The following is a 23,345-nucleotide window of genomic DNA, read 5'->3' as shown; positions in this document are numbered from 1 at the left end:
AATTGACTGTAAGAACTTATTATAATATTAAGCACACCCATAACACAACGTTACTATAAAAGTACAATGAGAGTAAAAAAACTGAGCATAAAAGCAAAAAATGAAAGAAGTAAATTGTACATGCAACGAAAAAGACAGTTGCAGACTCCTCACAGATGTTACACAAAGGTTAATGTCGAAGGTGATGGTAATTGCTTGTTCCGTGCTATAAGTCTAGGACTCTATGGAACACAAGATCATCATCATGCAATAAGAGTACATACTGTTGACTATGTAATTGAACATTGGGACAGATATGAGGATCCAATTAAAGGTGAATATGAAAGATGGCATATTGTCTCTCAAGATGACTATAGGCAGTATATGTCCAGATCTGAACCAGGTAATGCAACTTATGGAGGGGACATTGAAATAAATGCTGCAGCGCTTGCATATAACATTAATATTGCAGTTCATCTTGACACTTTAAGTGAACCATTAGAGACTGTTGGTAATTCTTCTGTAAGTATACATCTTTTGTATCATGCAATCCGTGTTGAAGGAGAAATTGATAGTGGTCACTATGACTTTCTGCAAAGCACAGAGCAAAATTTGTCACAAGCAATAAATGTAAACAGTTTTGGACCAGTACAAACAGAGAAATCTTCTATGCCGCAAAATGAACATTGTGTAAATTATAGAGAAATAGAGAAACAGAGAGACATGATTGCCAAGAGAGAAAAGAGAGAACAAATAGAGTTTAGGCAAAGCGAAAAGCAAAGAGATTTAACAGCCAAGCAAAATAAACGAGCTGATCCAGCATACAGGCAAACTAAAAGGCAAAGAGATATGAATGCTAAGAAAATTATGAGACTGATGAGCTGTACAGACAAACTGAAAGGCAAAGAGATGTCAATGCTAAGAAAACTAAGAGAGCTGATGATGTGTATAAACAAACTGAAAACAAGAGAAACAGGACATCAATGAAATTGAGACGGTGTGATGATGAGTACAGACAAACTGAAAGACAAAGGAATGTAATTGCTAAGAAAACAAAGAGAAGTGATGATGTATATAAACAAACTGAAAACAAGAGAAACAGGACATCAATGAAATTGAGACGGTGTGATGATGAGTACAGACAAACTGAAAGACAAAGGAATGTAATTGCTAAGAAAACAAAGAGAAGTGATGATGTATATAAACAAACTGAAAACAAGAGAAACAGGACATCAATGAAATTGAGACGGTGTGATGATGAGTACAGACAAACTGAAAGACAAAGGAATGTAATTGCTAAGAAAACAAAGAGAAGTGATGATGTATATAAACAAACTGAAAACAACAGAAATAGGGAGTCGAAGAAATTAAGACGGTGTGATGATGAGTACAGACAAAATGAAAGGGAAAGAAATGCTAATGCTAAAAAGACAAAGAGAACTGACCAGGTCTTCAGGGAAAGCGAAAAGATCAGAGATGCCAATATTAAAAGTATTAAAAGAACTGATAAATCATATAGAGAGAGAGAGCAAATGAGAGATAGATTAAACAAACTAAACAACAGAAGATGTAGTGCTGCCAAATCTATTGAAGAGCTGATACAAATTTTTCACGGTGCAGTTCAGAATGGCCCAAATTTTGTATGTGTGTGCTGCCAACAGCTGTGGTACAGAGAAAGTGTTTTGAACTACAATAATGTTAAAGAAAAGTTAAACACCTTTGCATCATCTCAGGCTACAGATAATGATATGGCACCATTATGTAAAACTTGTTATTCATATTTAAAAGAGTCAAAGTTGCCTCCTTGTTCTGTGGCCAATAACATGTCATTTCCATTAATTCCCCCGAGTTACAGTTACATCCACTAGAAGAAAGACTTGTTGCCTTACGCATTCCATTCATGCAAATAAGAGAATTGCCAAGAGGTAGACAAGTTAGTCTCAGAGGTAACATAGTCAATGTTATAGCTGATGTATCAACTACTGTCTCTACATTACCTAGAACTTTAAATGAATCGCAGACAATACCTGTCAAATTTAAAAGAAAGATTAGCTATAGTCATGCCTATCAGGTAGAGAATGTCAGACCAGTGAAAGTCTTACAAGCAGCTAATTGGTTAGTTAAAAATAGCCCCTTATATAAAGCAGAACTGATTACAATATCTACAGATTGGGTTGTTTGCAGAAAGGATGAAAACCACAATTGGCAGGAATTTTGTGAGGAAAATGACGATCATGATTATTCTCACATGTCTGACAAACAAACATGTAAACAAGATGACAGTAATGATCATGATGATCATGATGATGATGATAATTGGACTGAAGAAATAAAATTGGAAGATCATCCTGCTGGCACACTGGATACAATGCTATCACCTTTATATGATCAACACACAGACTCTGATGGCGCAGTTTGTTATGCACCAGGCGAGAACAATAAACCACTAGGAATATTTCAAGACAAATATTCTGAGGAGCTCTCATTTCCAACAATATATTGTGGTCAACCCAGACAAAAGAAACGCATAGTCCCTGTATTATATAGTACATTGTGTAAATGGGAACTTCGACACAAAGATAGGAGAGTTGCAAAGTCGATGCCTAACATTTCTTTAAACTAAAAAAATTACAAATCAAGCAGATTAAAGACAAGGCAACATTATGTTTGCGAAAATGTAATCTGAAGGGCCGCAAATTAACAGCTGGTGAGCTTCAATCACCACAAAATGTTGATAAAATTGTTCGACTTGATGAGGGATTCAGAGTGTTGAAGACACTTAGAGGTTCACCACCATACTGGGAGAGTGCAAAGAAGATATATTTGCCATGATACGTCAACTTGGTATTCCAACATTTTTCATGTCATTTTCATCAGCAGAATCTAAATGGATACATCTATTGAAAATTCTTGGAAGGACAGTTCACAACAAGGAATACACAGATGACGATGTATTGAACATGTCTTGGAATACAAAATCTGATTTGATAAAATCTGACCCTGTTACGTGTGCTCGACACTTTGACTATTCATTTCAACGATTTATGCATGATTTCCTAATGAGCTCACATCATCCAATTGGTGAAATACACGATTACTTTTACAGAGTGGAATTCCAACAAAGAGGATCACCACATATACACATGCTTGTATGGATTAAAGATGCACCACAATATGGTGAAAATAGTGATGATGACATCACACAATTCATAGATCAGTATATTACATGTTCAAATGATACCAGTAATGAATCCTTCGCTGAATTGATAAATTATCAAATGCACAGACATGCAAAAACCTGTAAGAAAAAAGGCCAATGTGTTTGCAGATTTGGATTTCCTGTGCCACCTATGCCAAGAACAATGATATTGCAGCCATTGCCAATGGATACTGATGAAAGCACAGAACAGATCCTTCAAAGCACTATGAAAATATCAAGACTGTTGTTACTGATTTACAATTTGGAGAAACTCTTTCTTTTTCTGAATTCTTAAATAAACTACAACTTGATGAACAAACCTATATTAATGCAATACAGTCATCTCTAACATCAGACAAAATATTCCTCAAGAGGTCACCAAATGAAATAAGAATTAACAGCTACAATGAAACCCTACTCAAAGCTTGGAGAGCAAACATGGACATTCAATTCATTCTTGATCCATATGCATGTGCCATGTACATCGCATCTTACATTAGTAAAGCTCAACGTGGAATGAGTAATTTGCTCAGTAGGGCTGTGGAAGAAGCAAGGGAAGGATGTCATGATATCAGAGAAAGTGTCAGGCATATAGGAAACAAATTCCTTAATCATGTTGAAGTTAGTGCTCAAGAAGCTGTTTACCTTGTTATGCAAATGAGACTAAGAAGAGCTTCACGCGGCTTCACATTTATTAACACATCACCCCCTGATGATAGAGTTATCCTATTGAAACCTCTTGATGACATACAAAACATGCGTCCAAATGCTACTGACATAGAAAGTGATAGCATCTTGAAAAATATGAGAGGCGCCCAAAAGCCCTTGAGAAATTGTGCTTGGCAGACTTGGCAGCATGGTACAGTTTTCAAAAGTTAAAAGATAACCCGCAAGATCATTATCAAGATAATGATGACTTCTACAAAACTGATGAAGAGGATGATGATGATGAAAACAACACAATATATCAGATACGTGGCCTTGTGTATAAAAAACGCACCAAAAGTAAAGTTATCAGATATGTTCGTTTCCATAGGGAAAAAGACAAAGAAAATCATTACAGAGAGTTAATAATGTTGTTTTATCCTTGGCGAAATGAAAATGAACTCCTTGCAGGGTGCAAAACATACTATGATCGTTACATGCAAGTGAAATTTGAAGTAGATTCTAAAGAAAAGGAGTACAATAAAAATGCTCAGGAATTAGATCAAGCTATTGAAGCAGTACAAAACACAGCCATTGATATGTTTGATAATGTTGCTCCAAATACACAACATCAGGAACATCAAGACATTTAGAAGGATCAAGGCCAAGTGACACATTGAGTATGTTTGCACCATGTGATGAGAGTCATTCTAAATATGACATTGGACAGGACATTGGCATCAGTACAAATAATCCCATTATTGAAGATCTTCAACAACCACGAATGGCTGATAATGAATTATATCCACTTTTACAGAAACTCAACAAGAACAAAAGAAATATTCTATCACATAGTACATTGGATGAAAACAAGGACAGAGCCGTTAAATATTTTGTAACAGGTGGCGCTGGTGTAGGGAAATCTCTTGTTCTCAAATCATTGTATCAAGTACTTTTAAAATATCTTTCAAATCTTCCTGGTGAAAATCCTGACAACATACACTTATTACTAGTTGCACCTACTGGAAAAGCTGCTTACAACATTAAGGGTACTACAATTCATTCAGCTTTTCAAATTCCTGCATCCCAAGGTTTTCATTATAGACCACTGACATCAGAAAGACTTAATACTCTACAAGCAAAATACAGGAACTTAAAAGTCATATTCATAGATGAAATCTCCATGGTTGGTAATGGTATGTTAAATTATATCAATCTCAGACTACAACAGATAATGGCCAACAAAAAAATCTTTGGTGGTGTCAGCGTTGTTAGCTTTGGCGACTTATATCAATTAAAACCTGTCTTTGATGGTTGGATATTTAACGACCTTCAACATGATTATGGGCCATTGGCTGTCAACATCTGGAAAGACCTGTTCAAAATGTTTGAATTAACAGATATTATGAGGCAAAAGGATGACCAGAATTTTGCTAAATTACTCAACCGTATACGTGAGGGAAAGCATACATCTCATGACATAAAAGTTCTGCAAACTCGAATAGTCAGTGTTGATAAAAAACTTCATCTCTTGATGAGTCGACAGTACATCTTTATTGCGAGAACAGACTTGTTGATGACCACAATGCAATAGCATATGACAGACTTACAGGAATAAAAACATGTATACCTGCTACTGATACAGTCATTGGCGATGTCTCTGAGATCATAAAACACAAAACATTAGGTATTGTTGTCATGCTTCCTGCTCAAAAAACAATGGGTTAGTTTCTAAATTATCAATTGGAACAAATCAGCGTATTGAGCTTTGCATTAATCTGTCTGTAAATGATGGATTGATAAATGGTACTCCAGGAGTAATCAAATACATCGATGGACCTGATTTGCATCATGTTACTATTCTATGGATTTATTTGATGACGATTGTGTTGGCAAAAACCTGCGACGTGAAAACGGCATTTAATACATGACAAAGTATCTCACAGATGGACGCCAGTTTTACAGATATCACGGCAATTTAGAGTGGGAAGACACAAAAATGCAGAAGTTGTGAGAAAACAATTTCCACTCAGACCAGCTAGTGCCAAAACAATACATCGTTGTCAAGGTGATACACTTAACAATGTGGTTGTGGACTTCAGTACAGCAAACAAGAGAAATCAGTGTCATGTACACTATGTTGCTTTAAGCAGAGTGACTAAACTTACAGGTCTCAACATAACCACATTACAAGAAAATCAAATATCAGTTAGCACTGATGTTACACAAGAGATGCAACGCATGAGAACCCATTCCATGCTACAACTCTGTTTCACATTACCATATATTATATCGAACAGATTCATTATTACTTATCAAATGTGAGATCTCTTCATTGCCATTTTCAAGATGTTGCTAGTGATTTCAGCTTAACTTCAGCTGATGTACTAATTTGCAGTGAATCAAGACTACAAACCGGCGATCACAATGATGACTTCAAAATAGCAGACTTCAACCTTTCAGACAGGATGATAAAACCGTCAAAACAACACCAGACCATATCATGGTATGGTTATGTACAGCAAAGAAAACACTCTTGAAGCTACCCCACAGACACTGCATTGTTTTAATACAGATTTCTTAATTGCAATACACAAAACAACATTTGGTTTAGTTCAAATTGTTGGTGTTTACAATCCACCATCATCACCTACATCAAACTTACAACATGCTCTTCTTCAGCTCATCCATACACTTGAGTACAATCTACCAACCGTAATCATTGGTGATTTCAATGTTGACTTACAAAAGCAAACACAATCTACAAGACAACTATCTGAACTTATGACAAAGCACTTCAACTACACACAAGTTATTGAGGAGTCAACAACAGACTATGGATCATGCCTTGATCACATTTACACTAACATCCATTGCATGCAAAGTGGTGTACTTGAGTCATACTATAGTGACCACAAACCAATTTGGATTGCATTGTAAAATAGAATTAAATCAAAAACTGCGGTCATACTAATTACTGCCCGTGACTACCCGTAGCTGCCTGAGAACTGCCCGAGGAAAAGTGGGACAAACAGGTCAGTTTATTTCATGCCCAGCCAACCCAAAATATCATTGATTTGACGTTAACCTGATGTTTCTCCAGCCGTTTTGAAACACTGAAGACACCGGGCTTCGAGGACGTCGCCAGCTTGACATTGAGTTCATACCATTCAGTCCGAGAGATGGTACAATAATCTCGCCAAACGCTCACAGTTTGACAGCTTACCACCCCTTGCACTGAATGGTATGATCTCACAATCAACTGTAAAGAAAAAAAATTGAAAGATTTCTGCAGTGATGTCAATTACACTTAACGATTACTCAGCAAGGGCACTTTGCAAGACCAGTACTGGTTAGCCACTTTCATACAGAGGAATTTCTCCTTACTACTCTTACACAAAAACACTCCATTATTTCTCCGTACTACTCATACTAACTCTCTATTGCTATTTAAACTATGTCCTTCTCAATGGCTCATTTTAATCTATTTTCTTGAAAGATTTATCAAAAATAGCCATGTTGTTTATCTTTTACTTGAGTTCTTAAAAATAAAAATGGTTTTCTGAAAGAATGCGTATATGGCTTTTCATTACTTTATGGTGATATCACTTTGGCCTATACAGTGTGAAGCACTGTACCAATCAATTGCACTGTTATGTAAATGCTGATACAATGCCAGAAGCCAAAGACATTCAGCATTTTTTCCACCGAATTCATATTTGTAAATAAAAGGCCGTTGTCATTGGTCTGACATGATAATGTCCATGATCTTGATCATCACAGCTTAAAAAACTTTAAAACTATTGGCAAAAGTTTAAATTTACAGACAAATGCAATATCTATGAAAACACGTGAGCATTTTCAGTTCATGTCTGGTTATGAGAAAAGGGACATGTATATGTATATGGAGAAAACAGCAGAAGACATATTTGTAAATGTTTGTTAAGTGACAATCATATATGCATCTCTTCAAATTTTGTGGTTATAAGGTATAACAGTAGTGTAAGAATAATGAGGTTAGAATAAGTTAGTAAAGCTAAGTTGACAGTAATTAAGATTACAAAATTATACACTAAGCTGAGGAAATCTGAATGAAATAATGTTGAAAAGTAGCAAAGTCATGGTCATCTTTTGTCTAATACCTTGTGTAAGTTCATGAACTTTACATAAATCTTGCTATAGATTTGTTGCTAATGGGCAATAACTGTGTTTCAGATCATTTGAGAGCAATCCATCCATGACAGGTTTAGGGACTGGTCAGTTTCTTCAGCCGGGGGGGGGGGGGGCCGGTGGATTCATGGGGGGGGTCACCCTGTTTTTGACTTTGGTGATGGGGGGGGTCACCATGTTTTTGAAATACCCAATAGGGGGGGTCAGTGTGTTTTTGAATTTTGACACAGGCTCATCATTGCCTAAAATGCTAGTGTCAGCCACAAATTTCATCATTCAGTTGTTTTTTCGGCGCGCCCTTCGGGCGCGTAACTTTAATAATCAGTCATATTTTCAGCACGCCCAACTTTAACATATCAAGCATACATACATCAGAGATATCTGTATGTTCAATATTTTTCAGCGTGCTCTTCAAGCTCATCACTTTAATATATCAGACATTTTTCAGCATGCCCTTCAGGTGCATGACTTTATATACAAGGCATATATATCAGAGATATCAGGATGTTTCATATTTTTCAGCGCGCCCTTCGGGCGCCATACTTTAATAAAATAGCGTCAATGATGACACTGTGCTCCTCAGTGCATTTAGCGGTAGGGATACAAGGAGAGAGGTTTGGGGAATGTTGCTGAGAAAGATGCAAAGAAAGGGTTGAAATGTGAAACTGTAATAAAACCTATTGGTTTTTTAGGAGTGAGCGTCCAGCTTGGTAAACATGCCATCTTGTACATGAAGGTAAAAAACATACGGTAATTTTCACATGTCCACCAAACTTGGAATTTGCATAGATGTACATAGATCATCCAAATTGATTTATCTGCAAGATTTTGTATGTTCCTTGCTACAAAATTCTGACCCTATTGAATTATAACAGGAAAACATGCACGCATGATTGGACAGTGTGGACTGTGTATTGGATGCACTACATCCGCCGTGATGATGGATTGCCAGACGACCACACTGCATCAAAGAACTGTAGTTTAAAACGAAAATATAATTCTAAACAAGTCATTGACAATGACAAAGTAATAGGAGTATTAGTCTTGATGGGGCAGGGAAATGTGGTCATTAAGAAGTATCACTGGATTGATATGTTGAGATCTATGGGCACATAGGTCTATGTCGTTGTTCCCAATTTGAAACACATGAGGCATGTCTAAGTTATTGTTCTAAATTGGGAAAAAAGATCAGACCTGTAGCTGTATTGGCCAGCCAAGAAATACATATGCGCATAATAAATGAGGTACAAGATGTGACATCTTAAGGTCTAATATCCTATCAAAATTGAAGGGTATAGAACTTACTGAGATATGCATATATATATATGTATAATCAAGGTCAAAGGTCATTGAGGTCACGTGACATTTTGAAAAAAAAATGTATTGCTAATAAATCCCTATATGCCAAAAATCAGACCTCTACCTCTATTCGCTTGCCCAGAATTAGATATGTGCATAATAAATGAGGTAAAGCGTGTGTTGTCATAAGGTCTCCCATCCTACTAAATATAAAGGACATAGCACTTGTGGGACTTATTTATTGACATAAACGTATATTTTAGGTAAATAATCAAGTTCACATGACATTTTGTCAAAACATTTCTATCCTATAGTTATCCCTATATACGAAAAAATCAGACATCCAGCTTTATTGGCTTGCTCAGAATTAGATATGCACATAATTAATGAGGTACAGTATGTGGCGTCATAATGTCTCCCATCATACCAGATATGAAGGGTGTGGTACTTGTGGTTACTGAGTTATGGACAAATATGAATATTTGAGGTCAAAGGTCATTGAGGTCACGTGACATGTTGTCAAAAAAAATGTATTGCTAAGTTATCCCTATATACCAAAAATCAGACTCTAGCTCTATTGGCTCGCTCAAAATAGATATGTGCATAATTAATGAGGTATAATATGTGGCGTCATCCATCATACCATATATGAAGGGTGTAGCACTTGTGGTTACTGAGTTATGGACAAATATGCATATTGAGGTCAAAGGTCACCAATGTCACGTGACATTTGTCAAAATGTCTGAGATATCTGTGTGAAAGGATGGACGAACGGATGGACGAACGGACACAATGACCCAGACACCATGACCCAATCTATAAGCCCCTGGACTTCATCCGTGGGGACTAAAAACTGTGTCACTGCATCCTTTTTGCACTAGAATACGATGAGAAACTAAATTTTTATTTTTCTTGGCCTTATACATGGGCGTCTATGGAGAACTGCCTTTCCATGGGAGTCTATGGAGGACTGCCTTATAACTGGGAGTCTATGGAGAACTGCCTTATACATGGGAGTCTATGGAGGTGTAAACTAAAAAGTCCTCCAAGTCTAACACGGCCAAATTTGATCGCATTGTGAAACAAATTGACGTGCATCTGTATGGGGTAGGGTACTATCCTTGTGCAAAGTTTGAAAGAAACTGACCAGGGCATGTCTCAGTCTGATGTCTGCGTGAACGGACGGACGGACGTAGGTACGCACGCACGCACGGACAGACGGACATGATCCGATCTATAAGTCCCCCCAGACTTCGTCCGTGGGGACTGACAAACTTTCTTCGTGTCATTGATGCCTTGATTTCTTTGGATATTGACTGGACACATTTATTAAAGACGTCACTTTAGCTTGTCAATGACAGTGAAATGATTTTTTGCAGAAACTTGATCGGTCCAGCCAAGTACACATGCTTACTCATAACAGCTGGACTGCGATGATCACAACATTGTTTTGTGATATCCGATACAAAATTAAAATAATTTTATTAATATGTCGCATTGACTATAAAGTTGCAAATGTTTCCTTGGGTGTTGAAACATGTTAGCATAGTGTACGTGTTACAAATCAACACACCAAACAGCAATGTTCATGTAAGAACAACCTGCTTGATTTCCATGGACTTTCTGGTCCGCCCATCTCACTGTTATGTCTGTTTCCCCTCTAGCTTCCGAAAATTCTTGGTAAATTTACAAATTCAGTCTCAAAAGTTTTAGCCCAGATATATTTTCATTTGATATTTTGATATCATCAAGAAATGTCTGGTGATATTCACTTCTAGATCATTAAACTGGTGGAATCTACAATAATATTAAAATCATTCAGAATCACATAATTTCTTGTTTAAGTTATAGCAGTTTGAAAGTAGGCCGAATGGGAGTCAATCAAGCTGAATGCCATTTAAATTGGAAGGCAGCAAAATGCCATTTAAATTGGAAGGCAGCAAAATTACCTTTCACCTATTGGACCACCCTAGGTAGTTTCTTGTGAACCATAATTGCGTAATTAGGGGGTCTTCATGCCTGACATCACATGATGAGATGACCTAGACTTGACCTTTCAGATAACCTCAGTTTTTCTCCTTTTCCTTTGTATTATGACTCCATTTGTGAAAGTCTCCTTTGAAATAATGGTTTTTACTATCAAACTGAGTAGTTGCAGGCCAAATTTTGATACAGCAAAGTAGGTAACACTTTTGATAGACTCAAGGACGACCCAGGACTCACAGAGGCAAAGCAGGCCTCAGTGTATTCATGGACGTTACGTTCATGATGTATTGTAGTATCGAACAGCAACAGTGTTTGTTTTACGTACCAGGGAATTTGTAACTTTGTAGAAAGGAGAGTAAAGTGTTTCAATACATTGCAACTTTGTAGGAAGGAGGGTAAACTGTTTCAACATCTCACAACATTTTATTGTTAGGTGTAGTTCACACACAGCATCGTACGCAGGGCTAGCGAGAGAGTTGCCGACATCGACGGTTATTTACGAGAAGTGAATAAAAGACTGGCATTTTTGGAAGCGATCGAGTAGCTGAGGTAGCCTGGGATACGACTTGGGCCCAAGAATGCTGAATTTCGGCAGTAATTTGGCTTTTTACGTCAAGTCCCAAAATGGATTTGAAGTCACCGACCCTACGTACGCTACGGGTCTTTGCAGGGCTGTGGTGAACGGGGCGATTAGCTGTAGCCACAGTCCCTCTATAGAGGGACTGTGTTGTAGCGGAACACACAGCATCGTACGCAGGGCTAGTACAACATGTGATCATGGAGGTAGTAGGAGACTGAGGTTTCTTTAGAAAGCACGGTCGCGCCGATGAAATGGGAAGCTGAAATTTTCGCTCGTAATTTTGCAAACGAAATCGTAAATCCACTCAAAACTTCGTATTTTTTTTTACATATTTGAAACCCATGAGGAACGTAATTCATTCTCCCCTGCAAAGTAAAAAGGAGATCGAAACAACATGCATGTCAGACAAAGACCAAACGCACGCAAGATGTCCATCCACATCCACCAATCTCGTAATTTACACAGACAGAACAAAAACAATTGATCGAGCATGGACGTTCTAACGTAAATGCATCATTGTCTATCGCATTTTCATGTAAGCCAATACACTCACACGTACGCTCTAAGTTCAATTATAATGTCAATCCAACACGATACTATTTTCGCTGATAGTGAGTGTGCAGCGTGAATGGTATGCTGCAGTCGTTAGATAACACTGATCACGTGGTGTGACAAAATAGTTTTACGGAAGTTGTTGATGGAAGTGACGTCAACTTTGCTTCTCCCAACTCTATAAGCTTCCTCAGTTACGTAACTTCGTCGCTAATAAATCAGAGATATCTTGATTTTTGCAAAGTGAAAGTGTACATTATGAAATCTGCATTTCATATGAAAAGGATGACAAATTCCTGATACTTTTCTGTTCTCTCCATGAGAATTCAGTATGAGAAAGCAACATGCACAAATATTTCAAAATATATATTTGATACAGTGACTTATTTTAGAGAGAGAAAAATGACAAGATATCTTTCCTTCTCATTGATGCAATTATTTTCCTTTGTGTCACAGGTTTTCTGTAGAAAGATGCTTTCAATGTTACAAGAAAAGGTCCTCTCAGACACTGTACACATCAGAATTGGCTAAAAAAGCTCTCTATGGCTCCTCAGGAGATTTAATTGGATGGTTGGCAAGTCTTAACACCCATCAAAGTTTTTGAATCACTGCTTTTTCCTCTTTGATATTAATGATTGACATCCATTTCTGTACAACAGTTCAGGACATCTGGTTAAGCATAGAAAGTGTGAAATACATTCACAGCTCATTCAAAATACAGCTCATTCAAAATGTACTGTATTCAAACTTTAAGATTGACACTTTGAAATTCCTATCTTACAACTGACATGTTAACAATTTCATTAAAACATAGAATGACTATTTAAAATATAAATATATATGTAAAATATAAAATATATATATATATATATATATATATATATATATATATATATATATATATATATATATATATATATATATATATATATATATATAAAATTTATGTCCACCTTTTGTTTTACCTATGCCGCGCGCCGGGGGGGGGGGGTCACCCTGTTTTCGAAATTTGGAATAGGGGGGGTCACCCTGTTTTCAAAATTTGGAATAGGGGGGGTCAGCCACTTTTTGATGTCGGCAAAAAATAATCCACCGCCCCCCCCCCCCCCCCAGGCCGAAGAAACTGACCAGTCCCTTAATTGTAATATACTTCTTTTTAAAAGGAGGAAACTTCTCAAATAATTTTTTCCCTGTAATTTCCTGTGAGAACACATGGACATGCGTAGGACTCTATGCTGGTGCTACCTTGATAACTAACCTACAACTTGTCATGGCATTGTCTAACCTGTTCACCCCAATTTCCTGTAGACAGGTCCACACTCACCATTGATAACAATGGGTTTGGGCCATACCATGGTAGTGAAAGACTGTAACATGTGAGGTCGTGGATACTTAATCTCAGGAATGTCAAAGTCTGTATATTGACTCAAGGATGTTTACATAACAAATGCTTAGGGTCATCTCAAAAGTGAGAATCTAAACTATGAAATATGTTTTTTTTTATTGCTTTTGATACCCAAAGAAAGAGCATAGAAATCTCTTATACTTTGAATCAGCCATCCTGCATATTTCTAACATTCATCAAAACCTCATTTCTGTTCCACAACTCATAAAACAGTCCACAATGCAGGATTGGTGTACATTCTAAAACTACATATATGAAAGACCCCTAAAATCAATTAGTTAAAAAGGGGGGTTAGAAATTTCCCAAAACTATATAACCTCCGCTCCGTTTGGCTCCATTTTTCGGAATCGGAACCTTGGAACCAGTCTATGTATCGGAACCAAATATCAACGCAGTCTGTTCAGCAGTTTTTGACTTTTGTCGTTTACAGAAATGGACGACATCAAACACCGGTTGAAACCACCTCTATATCACAACTTCCAGTTGTGATAAAAATTGCCCCAAAATTACAAAATTGCAGATTTCATCATAATTTCAATAAATATCATTTAGTTAATCTGAAGGTACCTATATTCCAAATTTCAAAGTTATCAGATGAGTAGTTTTGGAAATACACATTTTTGACCAAAAATGGCAAAATTGCCCCAAAAATACAAAATTACAGATTTCATCAGAATACATATTACTTAGTTCATCGATAGAAACCTGTATACCAAATTTTAAAACTATCAGACCAGTACTTTTTGAGAAATATATTTTTGACCAAAAATTGGCAAAAATTGCCTTAAAAATGCAAATTTGCTATTTCTGCACAATTTGAACAAATCTGAAATAGATCATCCCTAGGGACATATGTACCAAATATCAAAGCTATCTGACCGGTAGTTTTGAAGAAGAAGATTTTTAAAGATTTTTTTACCAAAAATGACAAAAATTGCCTTAAAAATACAAATATGTAAATTTCACCACAATTTGAACAAATCTGACTGAAATCACCCTAAGCAAACTGCATATCAAATTTCAAAGCAATCCACCAGCGATTTTAGAGAAAATATTTTTTTACCAAAACACCAAAAAATGCCCCAAAAATACAAATATGCAAATTTCACCACGATTTGGACAAACTGAAGTGAGGTCACCTCAAGTGAACTGCATATAAAATTTTACAGCAATTGGACTTGCGGTTTCAGAGAAGAAGGCAATTGTTGACGGATGACGACGACGACGACGGAAAATCAACCTATTTGATAAGCTCCGCGTCGCTGACAGCGGAGCTAAAAATATCAAATATCAAGGCTACTATACATGCAGCTCATGGAAAAGATTTCTCTAGTTTTTTCTCAGTGAAAAATTTAAAAAGAAGAAATCTTAATATTTGCACATATGATATAGTTTCATCCTAATTTGAACAAATCTGATTGTAGCCATCGAGGATCTGTATACAAAATATCTGTGGGGATAACATCATTAGTATTGGTATATGTGAGGAGAAGAAATCTGTCAGAACTATAGACTCACATTCATGCAAGATGTAAAGACATAACAGTGGGTACACATATTTTCAATATATCTCACAGAATGTACATACAACAGAAATGCACAGAGGTATATCCAATGAAAAAGATCCAATAACTACCTTTATATATTCTTAGGTATAGCAAATGGAAGCAAAAAAGTTGTAAAAATAGTGAAAAAATGCAATTACACTAATTTTATGATATTTTAAAACAAGCAACCTAGTGGTCGTTATAGCTCTGCCATGATATTTAAGATAATTAAGATAGTTTAGTGAGCCTGGTTAGTCAATTAAGGGAATACTGATGAACATGGGACATACTGTATGGATGGGAAGTCCAACCTATGACCATCAGGATACATCAATGCTGGCTTTGACCACTGGTTAAGTGTTTGAGTACAAACATTAAACCACCGCTCAACTGTCCAGACAAACATTTTGTTTAAAACTAGTAAAATTTCTAAAAAAACAACAAGTATGCATGTGCAGTGTTGCAGCCAGGAATTTCAAATAGGGGACACGGTGTCCCACTACCGTTTATTTTTGGGGACATTCTGCACATTTTGGGGATAACAGGCGTCAGTTGTCAATCAAATTTTGCATTATTTTATAGCAAATTAGCTTCACAAAACAAATTCAAGCTACTGGGACACCTCACTAATATGCTTAAATTTCAGGCAATTGTAGCAGTATACCATATCCCCTTCGAATCAAGCTCAGTCAGACTACAAGCAAGTTCAGCTGCAGCGTTTTAAGAAGATTTAATTACTGTGCTGAAAGTACGTAAATATAAGCTTCAAAATAATCATGCAAAGCAGAAGAGGTCATTGTCCATAACAGATATTACTTGCAGGCTACACAAACTGGACACAGTGGATATGATATGAGCTATATAGTAATCAACACACATGAGGTTTACCTAAGGTACTTGAATACAGATTTTCAAGAAAATCTAACCAACGGTAATTGAGATCTTCACAAGTTTACACATTCGCTTCTCATTAGCATATTTTAAGTAATGGTAACTTTATTGAACAAATACCAATTTACAGTTGAGCATGCATCTCACCACCAAATACACTGGTGAATATGCAGAAATTCTTAAGCTTTTGCAATTGAACCATGCAGGGACTTCAAGAATATCATAAAACATAGGGCCAAAGTCCTGAAGCTACAATAGACATGGATACTGACTGTATGAAATTATCTCACTAAGGTAATCCTGGGGACCTGTAAACCAAATATTAAAGCTGTCTGACTAGCAGTTTTGAAAAACAAGCTACCCAACAGTTGACAGAGCTCTGCTGTGTTATGTAGAGAATAACTTTTAGTGACACATGTATTGATGAAGAAGGTGAATATCTTTGATAGCTCATTACAGGATGGCCTGACCAAATATCAAAGGCATCAGACAAGTACTTTTTTACAAACACATTTTTTGACAATGGACCGTTTTTGTAATTCAATTTGAAATGGTCGACTTGGAAATGTCCTGTGAGGAAGCGGGGTGAATAGGTAGAAAAGTCTAACTCTCCCCGCACGAAAGGACTCGGTTCGTTTTAAATACCAACGAAGACAACGAACCGGGCATAATCAACGCTCTTGAGGGTCTGGCCTGTCAGCGAGTCAAGAGCTTTAATAGTAGACGGGGTGGTTTTAGCACCCAGTACTTGATTCTTAGCCAAGAAACCCGGTCTAGTACGCAAGATTGCTTCCGTCTTGGTAATAGTCAACAACCCATCTGTGGCACCAAAAGCATGAATTTCGCTCCTGCGACTGCAAGATACTAATGCTACAAGAAAAACAGTTTTAAGGTTAAGTGCCTTTAAACTGATAGATTCCAATGGTTCAAATGGCAGCCGCTGTAGGCCACTCAGAACCAAAGATAAACTCCATTGAGGGACCAAACGCCGCGAAGGGGGTCTCTCAATTTTAAAATTCTTGAGCATTGCAGTCAAGGCTGTATTGTGACTAAAATCCGTGCCCCAGACACTTCTGATTGTCGCTGCGATGGAAGTGCGAGAAAAAAAAGGCAAGGTGCTCGGGGAGAATTCTTTGTCATTAGTAATCAAAGTGAGACTTGAGTGGACACCGTGGGTCATCAGTATGTATTAGGGAGATGGTGCAGTGGCAAAGAATGTGAAATTTTCAGAAGAGTTACTTTCAGAATGTGCTTAGGAATACAATTCAGAATAACATTCAGACACTCACTATGTGAGATAATATTCTGTATAGAAGTAACAAGTCATTGACATTGACATAGTCCCCACTTGTAATAGGAGTATTAGTCTTGATGGGGCAGGGAAATGAGGTCATTAAGAAGTATCACTGGAGTGTATATGTTCAGATCTATGGACACATAGGTCGATGTCATTTTTCCCATTTTGAAACAAGAGGCATGTCTAAGTTATGGTTCTAAATCGGGAAAAAAGATCAGACCTCTAGCTGTATTGGCCAGCCAAGAAATACATATGTGCATAATAAATGAGGTACAAGATGTGACATCTTAAGGTCTACTATCCTATCAAAATTGAAGCGTGTAAAGAACTTGTGGTTACTGAGTTATGCATATATATGCATATTCAAGGTCAAAGGTCATCAAGGTCACGTGACATTTTGAAAAAAAAAACCATTGTATTGCTAATTAATCCATATATGCCAAAATTCAGACCTCTAGCTCTATTGGCTTGCCCACAATTATATATGGGCATAATTAACGAGGTAAAGCATGTGTTGTCATAAGGTCTCCCATCCTACTAAATATAAAGGACATAGCACTTGTGGTTACTTATTTATTGACATAATCGTGTATTTTACGTAAAAGGTTATCGAGGTCACATGACATTTTGTCAAAAATTTCTATCCTATAGTCTGTCCCTATATACTAAAAATCATACATTTACCTCTATTGGCTTGCTCAAAATTAGATATGCACATAATAATGAGGTACAATATGTGGCGTCATAAGGTGTCCCATCATACCAAATATGAAGGGTGTAGCACTTGTGGTTCCTGAGTTATGGACAAATATGTATATTTGAGGTCAAAGGTCATTGAGGTCACGTGACATTTTTTCAAAAAAATTGTATTGCTAAGTTATCCCTACATACCAAAAATCAGACCTCTAGCTCTATTAGCTCGCTCAAAATTAGATATGTGCATAATTAATGAGGTACAATATGTGGCGTCATAAGGTGTCCCATCATACCAAATATGAAGAGTGTAGCACTTGTGGTTACTGAGTTATGGACAAATATGTATATTTGAGGTCAAAGGTCACCGAGGTCACGTGACATTTTGTCGAAATAATTGTATTGCTAAGTTATCCCTATATACCAAAAATCAGACCTCTAGCTCTATTGGCTCGCTCAAAATTAGATATAGGCATAATTAATGAGGTACAATATGTGGCGTCATAAGGTGTCCCATCATACCAAATATGAAGGGTGTAGCACTTGTGGTTACTGAGTTATGGACAAATATGTATATTTGAGGTCAAAGGTCACCGAGGTCACGTGACATTTTGTCAAAAAAATTGTATTGCTAAGTTATCCCTATATACCAAAAATCAGACCTCTAGCTCTATTGGCTCGCTAAAAATTAGATATGTGCATAATTAATGAGGTACCATATGTGGCGTCATAAGGTGTCCCATCATACCAAATATGAAGGGTGTAGCACTTGTGGTTACTGAGTTTTGGACAAATATGTATATTTGAGGTCAAAGGTCACCGAGGTCACGTGACATTTTGTCAAAATAATTGTATTGCTAAGTTATCCCTATATACCAAAAATCAGACCTCTAGCTCTATTGGCTCGCTCAAAATTAGATATGTGCATAATTAATGAGGTACAATATGTGGCGTCATAAGGTGTCCCATCATACCAAATATGAAGGGTGTAGCATTAGTGATTACTGAGTTATGGACAAATATGTATATTTGAGGTCAAAGGTCACCAAGGTCACATGACATTTTGTCAAAAAAATTGTATTGCTAAGTTATCCATATATACCAAAAATCAGACCTCTAGCTCTATTGGCTTGCTCAAAATTAGATATGCACATAATTAATGAGGTACAATATGTGGCATCATAGGGTGTCCCATCATACCATATATGAAAGGTTTAGCACTTGTGGTTACCGAGTTATGGACAAATATGTATATTTGAGGTCAAAGGTCACGTGACATTTTGTCAAAGCGTCTGAGATATCTGCGTGAACGGATGGACTCACATGGATGGACTGACGGACTGACATGACCCAATCTATGAGCCCCCTGGACTTTATCTGTGGGGACTAAAAACTGTGTCACTGCATCCTTTTTGCAATATGAATACGATGCAGAAACTAAATTTTATTTTTCTTGGCCTTCTTATACATGGGAGTCTATGGACTGCCTTATACATGGGAGTCTATGGACTGCCTTATACATGGGAGTCTATGGACTGCCTTATACATGGGAGTCTATGGACTGCCTTATACATGGGAGTCTATGGACTGCCTTATACATGGGAGTCTATGGACTTCCTTATACATGGGAGTCTATGGACTGCCTTATACATGGGAGTCTAAGGACTGCCTTAAACATGGGAGTCTATGGATTGCCTTATACATGGGAGTCTATGGATTGCCTTATACATGGGAGTCTATGGACTTCCTTATACATGGGAGTCTATGGACTGCCTTATACATGGGAGTCTATGGACTGCCTTAAACATGGGAGTCTATGGATTGCCTTATACATGGGAGTCTATGGATTGCCTTATACATGGGAGTCTATGGATTGCCTTATACATGGGAGTCTATGGATTGCCTTATACAGGGGAGTCTATGGAGGCGAAAACTAAAAAGTCTCTAACACGGCCAAATTTGATCACATTGTGAAACAAATCAACGTGCATCTGTATGAGGTAGAGTACTATTCTTTTACCAAGTTTGAACGAAATCGCTCCAGGCGTCTCTGAGATATCTGCGTGAACGAAAAAAGTCATAAAATATGCAAATGAGCAATTAATTAATAAGCCACACCCACCAAAATCTAATCAGATCTAAGTCTCATCATGATAATACCAAATACCAAATTGCATGACATTGGACCTAAGGGTTCTTAAGTTATGAGTGGAACAAAATCTGTCTACAGACGGACGGACAGACGGACGGACAGACGGACAGACGGACGGACGGACGGACGGACGGACAGACGGACACACACACAGACATTGTGGCGACATAGGACACCTTTGGTGCTTCGCACCACGGTGTCCAAAAATAGAAAGAATTCAGCTAATTGGCTAACAGAGACTTTGAGCGGATCAACATGTTTATCACACCAATCACAGAATTTTGACCACTTGTCCTCGTAAGTTGCCAAGGTGCTGGCTCTCTGAGGTCTAGCGATGGTGGCGGCAGCTGCTCGAGAAAATCCGCTCGCAACGAGGGATTGCTCGACAACTTGAATGCGTGAAGTTTGAACACGCCTGGGTCGGGATGAACCAGTTGTGGACCCTGGAATAGTAGGTCCTCGCGGAGGGGTAGCTCCAGAGGGCGCTCTACTAACAGATCCAGCAGCATCGGATACCATGACCGTTTGGGCCATGCTGGTGCTACTAGTATCACGGTGGTTACCTCGTCTGCTATTTTCCGTAGAACTAGTGGCAAGAGAGGCAATGGAGGGAACACGTACAGGAGAAGGTTCCTCCATGACATTGACAGTGCGTCGACCGCCAAGGCTCTGTGGTCCGGGACCGGCGACACAAACAGAGGTAGTTTGCGGTTCTTGAACGTCGCAAACAAGTCTGCCATGGGTGTTCCCCAAATTGCGAAAATCCTGTTGGCAATTTCTCTGGGAATTTCCCATTCCGTGGAATCACTTTCGATCTCGAGATAGGGCGTCGGCAATGTGATTCCGCTTTGCCGGGCAGGTGACGAGCCCGAAGGCGGATGTTGTGTTCCTTGCACCACATGAATAAGTCCCATGCCAGGTAACACAGTGTTGGGGATCTGGTCCCTCCCATTTTGTTTATGTAGGCAACCACTGTAGCATTGTCTGTATTGACCAGGACATGCTGGTTGGTTACTGACAGCTGAAAGCGTTTGAGCGCCAGGAACACCGCTTGGAGTTCTAGCCAATTGATGTGGGGCTCCCGTTGGTTATCCGACCAACTGCCCGATGCTGTCAGTTCGTCCAGGTGCGCTCCCAACCGGTGGTGGAGGCGTCCGTGAACAAAAACTGAGTGGGCGGTGGTACCCGCAGGGAACGCCCTTCAGCAAATTCTCTGTGTCCAGCCACCATTCTAGGTGGGCACGGAGAGCTGGTCTCACGCGAATAACTGAGTAATCGGCTGTCGAGTGGGGCGCCAAAGTGCCAACAAATACAGTTGGATCGGTCGAAGGCGCCCCCAGGGGATGATTGCAAGCATAGAGACCATCATGCCGATAGCTTCCAGCAGGAGCTTGACCGGGATAGATGGACGTGGCAGGATAGAGTTGATAACAGCTAACAGTCTGTCCACTCGTTCCTGGGTTGGGCAAACAATCCCTGAGTGAGTAATGAGCCTCATCCCAATAAACGCCATGTCGCGGGAAGGGGTGAGAGTTGACTTCTCGACACTCGGAATGAACCCGAGGCGGAGGAGAACTGACCAGACCAGGGTGAGATGTGTTTCGAGTACGTCTCTTCGCTGATGGGGTATAACCAATCGTTGAGATACGGATGTGTTCTGACGGATTGGCGGTGGATGAAACCTATTAGCTCCAGCACTACTCTGGTAACACGCGAGGTGCTGATGCTAGGCCGAAGGGAGAACTATGTACTTGTAAACAATCCCGTTTATTGAGAACAATAGGTACTTTCGAAAGTCCTTGTGAATTGCGATATGAAAGTACGCGTCTTTGAGGTCTATGGAGACCATCCAATCGCCGGGCTGTACCGCGGCTAGAATGGACTGAGTGGTTTCCATGGAGAACGATTCTACTTGCAGAAACCGATTTAGTGGTCTTAGGTTGAGAATCGGCCGCCACCCCCCCCCCCCCCCCCGTCTTTTTTGGGACGAGGAAGAAATGGTTGTAAAACCCCGGGCCGTCTACAGAGGGGTTTACAATTCGCACCGCGTTTTTTGACATCAGCCCTTGCACTGCTTCGGCCATTGCCGACGAGTATGGGCTTGTCTGGCGGGCGAAACACGGTGGGTCCCACGCCAGAGGGGGGTCGGTCGAGAAAACTGGTTTGTACCCGTCTTGGACCACTGACAATACCCAATGGTCGTTCGTCACTTTCTGCCACTCGGTGGCGAAGTGACGAAGACGCCCTCCCACCGAAATGTCTGGCGACGGAATGGGCGGTAGTTTTATTAGGGCGTCAGGAGCGCTGACCTTTGGGGCCTGCATTTGACAAGTGGATGTTGAAAATTGCTTCTTAGCCTTATCTCTATTGTCCTTGTCATAGGGTTTGGCACGAGTACGAAATGACTTAGACTGTGCCTTACCCTTGGGCTTAGACTTCTTGGAGGACTGTTTCGGGCGTGTAGCCCCAGTGCCGTCCAACTTTCGCCCCTCCAACCAAATAGCCAAGTGTTACTCTGAACATCTTTGGTGGCCTCTTTGGCAAATTCCGCGAGCTTGCCAGCGAATAGAGCCTTAGGATCCAAGGGCACGACACGGGCCCTGGCTTTAAGCTTGTCAGTTAATTGGACCGAAGGGCGATTTAGAAACGCATCACGCTCCAATAACTGTAGCATAGCATGACTACGAACGGAAAACTCGAGTCCATGCACGAGGGTGTTTCCCACGGCTCGAGTCAAATCCGCAAATTGGTCTGGGTGATCAGTGGACTCGGTAATACGTACCAATTGAGCCACAAGCCAGTCCAAATGAGAGAGCGTCCTTACTGTCGCGTTGACAGACTGACCTACTACTTGCAATAAGGTGCGGTCAATCGTGACAGATTTAAACGAGCCAGCTTGATTATCCACCTTACCGGCATCTGCATCCAATTTAGGGAGGCCGGCTGTGAA

General features: G+C 39.0%; 1 long non-coding RNA gene across 1 annotated transcript in view; it reads right to left on the bottom strand.

Annotated features, from left to right (window-relative positions):
• LOC139128754 (uncharacterized) overlaps positions 1–23,345 on the bottom strand; it is a 78,239-nt gene that overhangs the window by 19,540 nt on the left and 35,354 nt on the right. The gene's annotated exons all lie outside the window — the stretch shown is intronic.

The sequence above is a fragment of the Ptychodera flava genome, unplaced genomic scaffold (genome assembly GCF_041260155.1).
Source record: "Ptychodera flava strain L36383 unplaced genomic scaffold, AS_Pfla_20210202 Scaffold_67__1_contigs__length_642179_pilon, whole genome shotgun sequence".
In the NCBI taxonomy this organism is placed as follows: Eukaryota; Metazoa; Hemichordata; class Enteropneusta; family Ptychoderidae; genus Ptychodera; species Ptychodera flava.
Note: the sequence above shows the minus strand (reverse complement) of the source record. Positions and strands in the feature narration are given on the sequence as shown.